Source organism: Bos indicus, chromosome 7, assembly GCF_029378745.1.
Source record: "Bos indicus isolate NIAB-ARS_2022 breed Sahiwal x Tharparkar chromosome 7, NIAB-ARS_B.indTharparkar_mat_pri_1.0, whole genome shotgun sequence".
Lineage (NCBI taxonomy): Eukaryota > Metazoa > Chordata > Mammalia > Artiodactyla > Bovidae > Bos > Bos indicus.
In genome coordinates, this window is record NC_091766.1 from 37,457,561 (window position 1) to 37,469,803 (window position 12,243).

The 12,243-nt window shown below is 37.8% G+C and overlaps 1 protein-coding gene across 2 annotated transcripts in view; it reads right to left on the minus strand.

The window, feature by feature from the left end:
- Nucleotides 1–12,243, minus strand: part of COMMD10 (COMM domain containing 10) — a 185,258-nt gene that overhangs the window by 88,421 nt on the left and 84,594 nt on the right. Inside the window, exon 6 of one of the 2 annotated variants that reach the window (XR_011567613.1) lies at nucleotides 1–12,243. This exon is cut by the window's right edge and continues 35,314 nt beyond it. The exons of the other annotated variant lie outside the window; for it this stretch is intronic. The gene's annotated coding sequence lies outside the window, so the exon portion shown is untranslated. 2 annotated transcript variants of the gene reach the window in all.

The following is a 12,243-nucleotide window of genomic DNA, read 5'->3' on the forward strand; positions in this document are numbered from 1 at the left end:
AGGCAGGGCAACTTTGTTGCTGTTGTTCAGTTGCTCACTAGTATCCAACACTGCTTTGGGACTCCACTGACTGCAGCACACCAGGCTTCCCTGTCCTTCACAATCTCCCTGTTTGTGAAAACAGGAGTTTGCTCAAACTCATGTCCATTGAGTCGGTGATGCCATCCAACCATCTCATCCTCTGTCATCCCATTCTCCTCCTGGGTCATTGCCAGTGAGTCGGCTCTTCCCATCAGGGAGCCAAAGTATTGGAGCTTCAGCTTCAGCATCAGTCCTTCCAGCGAATATTCAGGGCTGATTTGCTTTAGGATTCACTGGTTTGATCCCCATGCTGTCCAAGAGACTCAAGAGTCTTCTTCAACACCACAGTTCAAAAGCATCAATTCTTCAGTGCTCAGCCTTCTTTATGGTCCAACTCTCACATCCATACATGACTACTGGAAAAATCATAGCTCTGACTATATGGACCTTTGTTGTCAATGTGATGTATCTACTTTTTAATACACTCTCTAGGTCTGTGACAGCTTTTCTTCCAAGGAGCAAGTGTCTTTTAATTTCATGGCTACAGTCACCATCTGCAGTGAATTTGGAGCCCAAGAAAATACAGTCTGTCACTGTTTCCATTGTTTCCCCCATCTATCTGCCATGAAGTGATGGGATCAGATGCCATGATCTTAGTTTTTTGAATGTTGAGTTTCAAGCCAGTTTTTTCACTCTACTCTTTCATCTTCATCAAGAGGCTCTTTTTTGTTCCTCTTTGCTTTTGCCATAAAGGTGTTGTCATCTGGCTATCTGAGGTTATTGATATTTCTCCCGGCAATCCTGATTCCAGCTTGAGCTTCATCCAGCCCAGAATTTTGCATGATGTACTCTGCATAGAAGCTAAATAAGCAGGGTGACAATATACAGCCTTGACTTACTCCTTTCTCGATTTGGAACCAATCTGTTGTTTCATGTCTGATGCTAACTGTTACTTCTTGACCTGCATACAGATTTCTCAGGAGGCAGGTAAGGAGGTATGGTATTTCCATCCCTTTAAGAATTTCCTAGTTTGTCATGATCCATACAGTCAAAGGCTTTAGCATAGTCAATGAAGCAGAAGTAGATATTTTTCTGGAATTCCCTTGCTTGTTCTATTATCCAGTAGATGTTGGCAATTTGATCTCTGGTTCCTCTGCCTTTTCTAAATCCATGTTGTACATTTGAGTGTCTCGGTTCACGTACTGTTGAAGCCTAGCTTGAAGGATTTTGAGCATTACCTTGCTAGCATGTGAAGTGCGGCAACTGTGCAATAGTTTGAGCATTCTTTGGCGCTGCCCTTCTTTGGAACTGGAATGAAAACTGACCTTTTACACTCCTGTGGCCACTGCTGAGCTTTCCAAATTTGCTGGCATATTGACCGCAGCACTTTAGCAGCAGCATCTTTTAGAATTTGAAATAGCTCAGCTGGAATTCCATCACCTCCACTTGCTTTGTGGAGTATACTGATACTTTCTAAGGCCCATTTGACTTTGCACTCCAGGATGTCTGGCTCTAGGTGAGTGATCACACCATCACATGGTTATCCAGGTCATTAAGACCTTTCTTCGTATAGTGCTGTGTATTCTTGCCACCTCTTCTTCACATCTTCTGCTTCTGTTAGGTCCATACCATTTCTGTCCTTTATCGACCCATCTTTGCATGAAATGTTCCCTTGGTATCTCTAATCTTCTTGAAGAGATCTCTAGTCTTTCCCATTCTATTGTTTCCCTCTATTTCTTTGCATTGTTCACTTAAGAAGGCGTTCTTATCTCTCCCTGCTATTCTCTGGAACTCTGTATTCAGTTAGGTATATCTTTCCTTTTCTTCTTTGCCTTTTGCTTCTCTTCTTTTCTCAGCTATTTGTAAGGCCTCCTCCTAGAGCTATCTGTAAGACAACCATTTTGCTGTTTTGTATTTCTTTTCCTTGGAAATAGTCTTGATCCCTGCCTTCTGTGCAGTGTCATGAACCTGCTTCCATAGTTCTTCAGGCACTCTGTCTATCAGATCTAATCCCTTGAATCTATTTCTCACTTCCACTGTGTAATCATAAGGGATTTGATTTACGTCATACCTGACTGGCCTAGTGGTTTTCCCTACTTTCTTCAATTTAAGTCCGAATCTTGCAACAAGGAGTTCATGATCTGAGCCACAGGCAGCTCCCAGTCTTGTTTTAGCTGACTGTATAGAGCTTTTCCATCTTTGGCTGTAAAGAATATAATCAATCTGATTTCAATGTTGACTATCTGGTGATGTCCACATGTAGAGTCATCTCTTGTGTTGTTGGAAGAGGGTATTTACTTTGACCAATGCATTCTCTTGGTAAAACTCTGTTAGCCTTTGCCCTGCTTCATTTTGTACTCCAAAGCCAAATTTGCCTGTTACTCCAGGTATCTCTTGACTTTCTACTTTTGCATTCCAGCCTCCTATGATGAGAAGGATATCTTTTTTGGTATTAGTTTTAGAAGGTCTTGTAGGTCTTCACAGAACCATTCAACTTCAGCTTCTTCAGCATTAGTGGTTGGGACATAGACTTGAATTACTGTCATATTGAATGTGTAACTCTGTGTAAACCAAAAACCTTCCTGGCAATTGCTTTAAAGACTTAAAACCAAACAGCAAGCTGTCATTCTTCTCATTTAATTTTGCAGTGTAGTCAGAGTGTCAGTTCATGACAGTAAAATGATTTCCACAGCAGCCAATCAGTGTCAATACAGTATATTTACAATTCTTTATATTCAGTCAAAGGCAAGAGACTGACTTCTAAAGGTAATCACCTACTAAAAGCATACACCTCTAATATACAGCAAGGAAAATACCAAAATGTACTTGAAATTACCCTGCTCCTTCTGTGTTCCTCTTATCTCTCCAGCTATGACTACTATTAATGTCTTTCTCTTTAAGACAAGCAATGGACATTTCTGAGGATAACTTGACTTAAGGCTGTGAAACGAAGTTTAAAAAAAAACTCATCAAAACTGTAAAAGGTAATGCATATATGTGGTTGCAGATATATACATATATACATATGTATGTCTCAAGCTAAGACTATGCGTGTGAGAGAGAAGAGAAAGTTAGAGAAGAGAAGCAAAGAGATCCATCTGAGACAACTCTCTTTACATCTCTGGTAATCAAGCCTTTCACACAATAACCACGAGGAAAGCATCCATGGCTCTGGCTCTGAGCTGAACTGACTTGGGGATTAGAGTCTATGATAATGGAGCAGGACCTTATGGGGCGTTCCCAAGACAGAACCTCACCCTTATCCTCTGCTCTAGTTACTCTCTGAAGTACCTAGATAAGAGTATCTGATGCACATTTTCTGAGTTGTTTGACAAATGCTAAAACCACCACAAAAAGAAGTAAGAACCACTTGATGATCGTGACCACAAAGCTCCTCCCGTGCCACCCCTCCTCAGATCAATCAGTGCCTAAGGGCTAATAATGCTAACCCCTGTGATAGCACCCCTTTTACCTCACAATTATCCAATCAGAGAATTGTGCACGAGATGACCACAGACCCTGGGATGCCCCTCCTTCACTTCACCTTTAAAAATGCTTTGCTGAAACTCCTGGGGAGTTTGGGTGTCTTTAGCCTAGCTGTCCTGACCTCCTTGCCTGGAGCCCTGCAATAAAGACTGCACTTCGCCACAACCCGGGGACCACAGTTTGGCCTTAGTGCAAGCAGACCCAAGTTTGGTTCCAGCACACAACAATTTCAATTCTACTCTACTAATAGTTCAATATATAACACAGGCAAATCACGTAATCTCTCTGTGCTTCAGTATCTGAACTGGATTCTACTCAAAGGCTAACTGGCTCTTTCCATAGGTGCCTACATTTGAACGCACTTTTAGAAAAGATAGGAAAAGTAGCAGAGTTCTTTCACAGATTTTTCTATTTCTATAAAAATAACATTTATAATTCTTATTGGCAAGAAAGACAAAAAAAAAACAAAAAAACTTGTGTACGTGAAATCAAATGACACTTCAGAAAGTAAAAAAAATGTTGCCTAAGGTGTTAATTTCAGATTAAACTGCAAAGTACATTACCATCAAGTGGAAGGGGATGAATGGAATGACCTTTTATGGTCTCTTCTAAAACTGAAGACTATGATTGTGAACTAGACTCTGCAAAATGTGGCAAACAACCCCACATATTAAAAATACCACAAGTGTTTGGACCTCTCTGGTAGCTCAGACAGTAAAGAATCTGCCTGCAATGCGGGAGACCTGGGTTCAATCCATGGGTCAGGAAGATAACCCTGGAGAAGGAAATGGCAACCCACTCCAGTATTCTGGCCTGGTGAATTCCATGGACAGAAGAGCTTGTCAGGCTACACTCGATGGGGTCACAAAGAGTCAGACATCACTGAGGGACTAACACTTTGACAAGTGTTTACTGCAAGAAAGATTAAAAAAGGATAGGTATTTATTTGGCAGAACAATTATCCTTCCTTAATTATCAACTTCTGGTATAAATTACTGACAATCTATAAAAAGAAAACTTCTATTATCAAGATGTTATTTTTGCACATATTTAAAGAACAGGTATAGTGATGCTTCTAAGCTTTATTTAGAAAATCATATGTCACACAAATAATATCCATTATTTCTTAGGTTTTGCTTAGTGTCTCCTTTTCCCTGGTAAATTTGAAAATCTATCCTTTTATATATATAGAAAAGGTATCCTTTATATATAAAGATAAAAATTAATCACCATTTAGAGTTTATCACTATTTTTCTGATCATTATATTAGGTGGTGAGAAGCCATCCACACACAGAGATATAGTATTTCTGTGATTAATAATAGCAGGAAGGATCCTTGAACAGAAGTATGCCATGTACTGTCTATAGCCATAAATAAAATATCTTTCTTACAAGTAAGCCACTACAATATCAACTCCATAACTCTGACTTCTTAATATTGTGTGATAATCACGTAAATTAACCAGAGATGGGAATGTTGGCTATTAAGATAGAGTTGGCTACTAAGTTGGCTATTGAGAGTTGGCTATTAAGTTTTTTATACTAGAAAATCATCATTTTAGCTATGTGTGTCTTAGATTATTCATCTATGAATTTATTCTCATTAATAACAAAGCAGTTGAATTCTCTGCCTGCTTACCATAACCACTTTTCCTCGTGAGTCAATCACCCCATCACTGTAAAGGGCCACAAGTTATGACAGGACTTTTAAAGCCAAATGTTAAACACCTGACTACAAAAACAAAGCAAAAAGCCTTGAAATTTCATCTGTGTCTTAATTAGGCTCCAGATCAAGCAACACCTCCACAAACAAGTCACATGGCTATGACACAACTTCTTATGGCCATCAACAGTCTCTGCAAATATATTTCATTCTGCTAGGTACACTTTAATTCTAGTATTTTATGAAATAGATTCTGATCCTTACTTATTTGTCTGGCCCTCATAAAGGGAAAAACTAAATATAAACAACAACAACAGAGCAAAGAGAAGCAAATTCCTCTGAAGAATGACTTATACAAAATATATTTTCTTCAATTTCAAGACCATTTTCCCCATAGAACCAATATTATGAACAGCAGTTAGACTTTCTGACTCATTTGTAAAATCTGATGTGAACCTTAATGTAACTGAACTACAGAACCTTTTCAAACTCCTAATCCTAGGTAGTTGGGAACCATTTGAGAACAAGGGTGGCCAAGGACAGTATTTATTACTATTGTTACTACTAGTGGGAATCATAATATCCAGGAAGCTATCACTTACCAAGTACCCACTATGTGCTAGGTATTGTGCTAAATGCTTTACTTGCCTCATTTAATTTTCATAGCTACTCTATGATATATGTATTATTTTTATCCTATAGTTTAAAAAAAATGAGGATTTGAAAAATTAAGTGACGTGCCTAAGGGCACATAGTTAGGAAGTTGCAAAGTCATACCCAGGTCCACACGGCTTTCATGCTATCTACCACTTTGCAACATTGCCAAGTTTCAAAATACTTACTTTCTTTTTCAGAATCAAAATTTCCAGTCCTTCAGAATAGGTGACACCAGCTACACACTATAAGAAACCTTTCTGATCTAATTTGCACTGGATATAAATAACCAAATCCTACCAGAAGTAGCATTTTCATCTTTTCAAAAGGAGGCAATTTAATTCAACTGAACTTAAAAATGGTTATGTTAGATAGTGAAACAAGAGTAACCAGAATAGCTTGCAATGGGAAGCAGATGAACCCTTCTGGAAGAAGACATCCATACCTGTCTGACTAGCATCTTTTCTTTTTGGGAAATATTACAATTCCATTCAGTGTGATACTGACAAAGCCATCAGTCATGGGGCCTTCCATCCCCTAAACCTGGTGGCCATGAGAACTAAGCAAGGTCAATAGTTATTTGGGTCCCCACCCCCACATATTTAATTGTCACGGTATTGAATAGTCATTCACATTCATCTGAAGCCTGGAACTGTAAGAATGACAGACATTAGGACACACAGTCCACAGGGAGCAGTTGCCAGAAAACAAAGTCATCACAGAGGAAAGTAAAATTGAACAATGTGGAGACGAAGCCCTGGTGATATCGCTTGAACCCCTGCATCCCGCCATGATTAGGTTAGAGATTCACCTCTTGTTTCCTAGTAGCTATTTGAGCCAGTAAATTTTGATTAAGTTAATGTGTGTCAGATCTCTGACACACAAACCCAAAACAATCTCTACTAACATGGGTTTCTGAGAGTTTGCTCGTGAGGTCATCTTCCTCCTGGAGTGCTTTCATTAGTTCTTTTCTTTATCCATTCCAAGCAAGAAGGAAATAAAATTACTTCCAATTTCAGATTAAGGATAATTAGCAAAGGGAAAATATAAGGATACTGAATACAGTTTGGACTGTTAAAGGCAATATTAATATATACATTTTCCTATTTAAAATATTTATGTGCAAAAATCTGGAAATAGCCATGACTCTCATCTGTAAGCCCATATTTTCAGTCATGACGTTTGACAGAAAACCACAATGTTATAATGTCAAAACTTTAGAAAGTTATATAAAAGGCAATAATAGAGCATAAAATGTAGCAAAGTGCTTATCACGAATCAAATTCAGCAAATGTTTGAAATGTGTTTAATTTGACTTTTTATTTTTTTTATTCTTTGGAGAGGAAGGAGGGGGGAAACTACTTTTTGTCTTTTCCTCCCCAAACCCTCTGGCATCGACCAACGGACTGTGAAAATATCACACTACCTAATTTGACTTTTTAAAATATACATTTTATAGGACTTAAAATATTCTTTTTAAGTTTTTGTCTCTCAACTTGTATTTTACAAGGAAGTCATACAGAAAGCAAAAATGCCCCTAGCTCAAAGTTTTCTAGAATTTAAGGTGTGAATTTTCATGCTCATTTCTTTCTGGATTAGTTCTTCACCTTCAAGTATTCGTTGCTTTTTCTTATTAATATTTCATGTACAAAAGGTATATGCAACTTATAAATAAAAAGTTAACCTTAAACATATGGTGGCAAAAATCCATGACTCCAATTCAAGATAATTTAGCATTTACATTCCAAAGAAACTAGGACTCTTGGTTGCCAAGGACAGATACCTACCCCCTAAACTAGCATAAGCAAAAAAAGGTAATGTACTGGCTCAAAGGATTAAAAGTGTAGAAATGGGAACGGCTTCAGGCATAGCTGGATTTAGGCTTCAAGATATATCATCAGGACTCCACAATGTTCGATTTTGCTTTCCTTCGTGATGACTTTATTCTCCAGCAAGTACTCCCTATAGACTACATATGTCCCACATGGCTCTCTCCCCTCATCCTCTCAGTTCTACTTTCTGATATGTTGGCCTCCTTCTCAAATTGTATGTGATGTGTGAGGCACTGTAGTACTTGAAGCTGCTACAGCCATCTTTCAATGCACACTGATATATACTCATCCAATCAGCCCTCGGTGCCTGTAACGAGACACAGTGTGCTGCCTGCTTAGGTGTAGGTCACACACACCATGTCTGAGTCAGCTGGTAGGTGTGGCCTTACCCTTAAGAGCAAGGAAGGGGTGGATTCTTCAAAGGAAAATCAAAGGGACATTTTTCAGAATACCAGAAATACATCCCCAATACAAATTACCTCTTTGGAAAATAAAAATGATGCGAACAAAAATAACAACTACAAAAACAATGCGAAGGTTTTTAGAGTGCTGAAAATATATGCACAATTTCTTGAGAAGTGTTCTTAATTAGATGCTCGTTGTTTCCTTCTGATACCACTACTGAAATAATTAAAACTTATATTTTCCCCCTTTCAAATTCCCTTTTATTGTGTTAACTGAAACTCAGGGTTTTGACAGCTGTGGCTACCAAAACAAATGGAATATATTTCCAAATAGTTAAAGATTAAGCCCAATTATTGCCACTAATAATTGTACCAGAGTTCTTGGCTGCAAGAACAGTGCAATTTCTGTTAAGTTAAGCAGAAAAGGACACATAAACAAGCTGAAGAAATAGACTTGGGAAACAAGCTGGAACTAAAGAGCACTAGGAGGCTAGAACTGCCACCAAAATCCACGCTGAAGGAAAGAAAAGTTGGCTCACAAAGCCTCTGCCGAGAATGTTGGCACCACTCCCACTGCTGGTCCCAGTGCTTCATCTGTAACTGTCCCCTGTTTCTCTGTATTGCTTTTTTCAGATGTGAAGTTTCACGCAGAGTTTTCTAGCCATCTGAGCATAAATCATGTGCCATAACTCTAGCCGTATCAAGAGCTATGAGAGGGATGATCTGTAGCATTTTGGCTTCCACAGTAGAAGTAAGACTTTAGGCACTTAGAATAAACCCTAACATATAAACAGCCCTTGATAAATGTGATTTATTATTCTCATAAAAGCATGGCTTAAACCACTATGTGGCAAATAATGTTTTTAACATGATACTATATGACTGATAGATCATCTTCATTAAAAACAACAAAGGTATTTCCCAAATCACATAACTATTGGTAAAAAACAGGTAAAAACTGGACTTCCATGATGGCCCAGTGGCTAAGACTTCACACTCCCAGTGCAGGGGGCCTACGTTCAATCCCTGGTTAGGGAAGATCCTGCATGCCACATGGCATGGCCAAAAAAAACAGGCAAGAATTGATTATTCTGAATCAACTCTTGGCTCCAATGCCAGTAGAAAGAATTCCTGAAAAATAAATTCAATCTCTTTCCCCTCCAAACATATTCTGCCTCTACAACATAATTAAGTCAAATAAGCTTAATAAGGGGTTTCCCTGGTGGCTAAGATGGTAAAGAGTTTACCTGTAATGTAGGAGACCTGGTTCGATCTCTGGATTGGGCAAACAATAAGCAGGAGACAATCAAAATTTGACCTTCTGGGGTAGATTATGGCAGGTCGTGGACAAGTTATTAATATTTCTTTCTCCACCATGAGTATAATGGGGGCGGGGGGTAAGGTAGCCAGTCACTTACTGCAAATTAAGTACCAATGTTCATCTAGGTTAGTTTCCATTACAGCTACAGGAAACTGACCGAGTCAACATTCTGTTGTAATCTGACAAAAAGATGTATCTCACTCGTAAAGAAACCCATCCAGAACATGGATCTATACACTTAGAGGGAAAAGCTGTCACTTGGCTCCTATATTACCACACTACTTTTTTTTTTATTATTACAGGATAAGAGTCTATTAGTATTTTCTTAGAATTTCACCCAAGACATGGAGCTATAATTTAAAGAAAATAAAGTATAAGATATAAAGGAAATATTTAAGAGGAAAAATTGACTTACAATATACAGTCGTTTTAAAGTACTTGGAAGCCAGCAATTTAACTTACAGAAAAGCTATGTTTAAAAAAAAAAAGACAGAATTTAATTACTACAGTATGTTTTCTCAACTCAGTTAAATAAACTACATTCATTCCTACATTTCTATTGTGAGTCTGAATTAGAATATGCTAGGAATATAGTTACATGTAAATGCCAATACATGAAGTAATTAGAGATCATTTAGTCTACTTAGGGGTGATAGTTCAAATTCTGTCACTCTTTTTCGTCATAGTCATATGTACATAGGTTGATAGCGATTATTTTTACAGCAATAAGGGAGCTGTGGAAATACTATAATGGTTACTTTTAAACACTAAATATCTTCAGAATTTCACCTCACACTATTTACTAATCCATAATACATGGAAGCAATCTCTGTACATATGTGCAATATTCAATGGTACTTAACTGTACATACTATTATCATTTTGGGCAGAAATGAGAAATTTACAAAATGAGTACAACATCACTGCTATCCACTCCTTTATATACTCATTAATTTATCTTACATACTTGTAGCTATACTTTCAGCTGTCAAATAGTTCTTCATTACAAAAGTTCTATAACATTTTATTTACTAGAGTATTAGGGGCTGAAAAAGTCTAATAAAAGTCTAAAATATAGGAAGAAAACAGAATTACTGTTGTCTCTTTTGGATATATACATTTCTTAACTGCTTTTAAAGTATATTTTATTTTTAGGGAAAAAATTTTAAATAGATAAAAATCTTCTATCTATATGTTAGCTTTTCATTTAGGGGCATACACTTAAATTGCAGTCCATAAACACATGATTTAATTTAAAAGTAACAAAATACTCGGCTTCCTAATAAAAAAGTTGGAAATTATTACATATTTCTAGCTTTTTAAAAAGCAAAAAGCAGCAGAGGATGGTAAAGAAAGAATGTACATGCTATGCAGCCATTACGCACTACAGTACACTGCTTAGTACCTCCAGCAGAGGAGCTAACTTCTGAACTTCCACTTAAAACCTATTACGCTGTCAATAAAAAGAAGTTCTTAATGTCAGAGGCCTTCTGATCTACAGAGCTATGGAGAAATAAAGTTGTTCACTTATTCAGTCATTTCTTCAACAAATATTTCTAGAGCTCCTTACAAATATCAGGCTCCATAACCAATGAAATACCTACTCTCTAGAAGCTAAGATTAAAAGATATACAAAGAAAGACATTAAATAAATTACTAGAATTGTGACAAGGGCTATAAAGAGAAAGGTATAAAGTAGGAGGACTACATCAGGTCAGATCTGATCATGGAAAATCTCTTAAGAAATGATATTTTGATAACTGAACAGTATGCTCAAGGACTTGGGGAAGTCAAGGAGAGAGTCCTCTAGGTAGAAGAAACAGAACCTGTAAAACCCAGAGAGGCAAGAAAAAATTTAGGTATGTCTGATGAAGTGAAGGAGTACATATAACGAGAAAAGAGGAAACAGAATGATATGAATATAACACTGGGGATATGAGACTCTCATAAAGTAAAGATAAAGTTGTTAAACACTAGTAAGCAGGAAGGTAAAATAAATTTACAAAGCAGAAACAGCACTGGAATGGTCTAAAGACCATGAAAATAAACATTGTGTTGAAAAAGTTTGTGAGACTATGAGAAAGAGGGTGGGATCTCAAATAGCAGATGGATTCCTTACTTCCATTTGATGCCTGGATTCATTTGAACACACTTAAATGTCGATGGTATGACACCAACAGAGAGAATAATGAAGGAGAGGGAGTAACTGGTAGAGAAGGAACTCAGAGCTCAAGAAATTATTAGGCAACTCATCATCATTAGTCAGTGTATTATTTTCTCCAACACTTAATGCCTGATGGCAAAGTAAAGTCAGATAGATTTATTCAGAAGCAGAATTCTTGCTGGTGAGTTCAGGGAAGACTAGGACACTGAAAAGAGAGTAAGTGACGGATTTGAGTCTTAGATAAAGAAGAAAACGAAAACAGTAAGGGTCAATTCAAATTTTCGCTTCTGCTTCATGGGGCTTCCCTGGTGCCTCAGATGGTAAAGAATCCACCTGCAATGTGGGGGACCTGGGTTTGATCTCTGAATTGGGAAAAGCCCCTAGAGGAGGGTATGGCAACCTACTCCAGTATTCTTGACTGGAGAATCCCCAAGGACAAGAGGAGCCTGGCAGGCTTGACTATGCTAAAGCCTTTCACTGTGTGGATTACAACAAACTATGGAAAATTCTTAAAGAGATGGAAATACCAGACCACCTTACCTGCCTCATGAGAAACCTGTATGCAGGACAAGGAGCAACAATTAGAACCAGACATGGACAATGGACCAGTTCCAAATTGGGAAAGGAGTATGTCAAGGCTGTACGTTGTCACCCTGCTTATTTAACTTATGTGCAGAGTACATCATGTGAAATGCCGG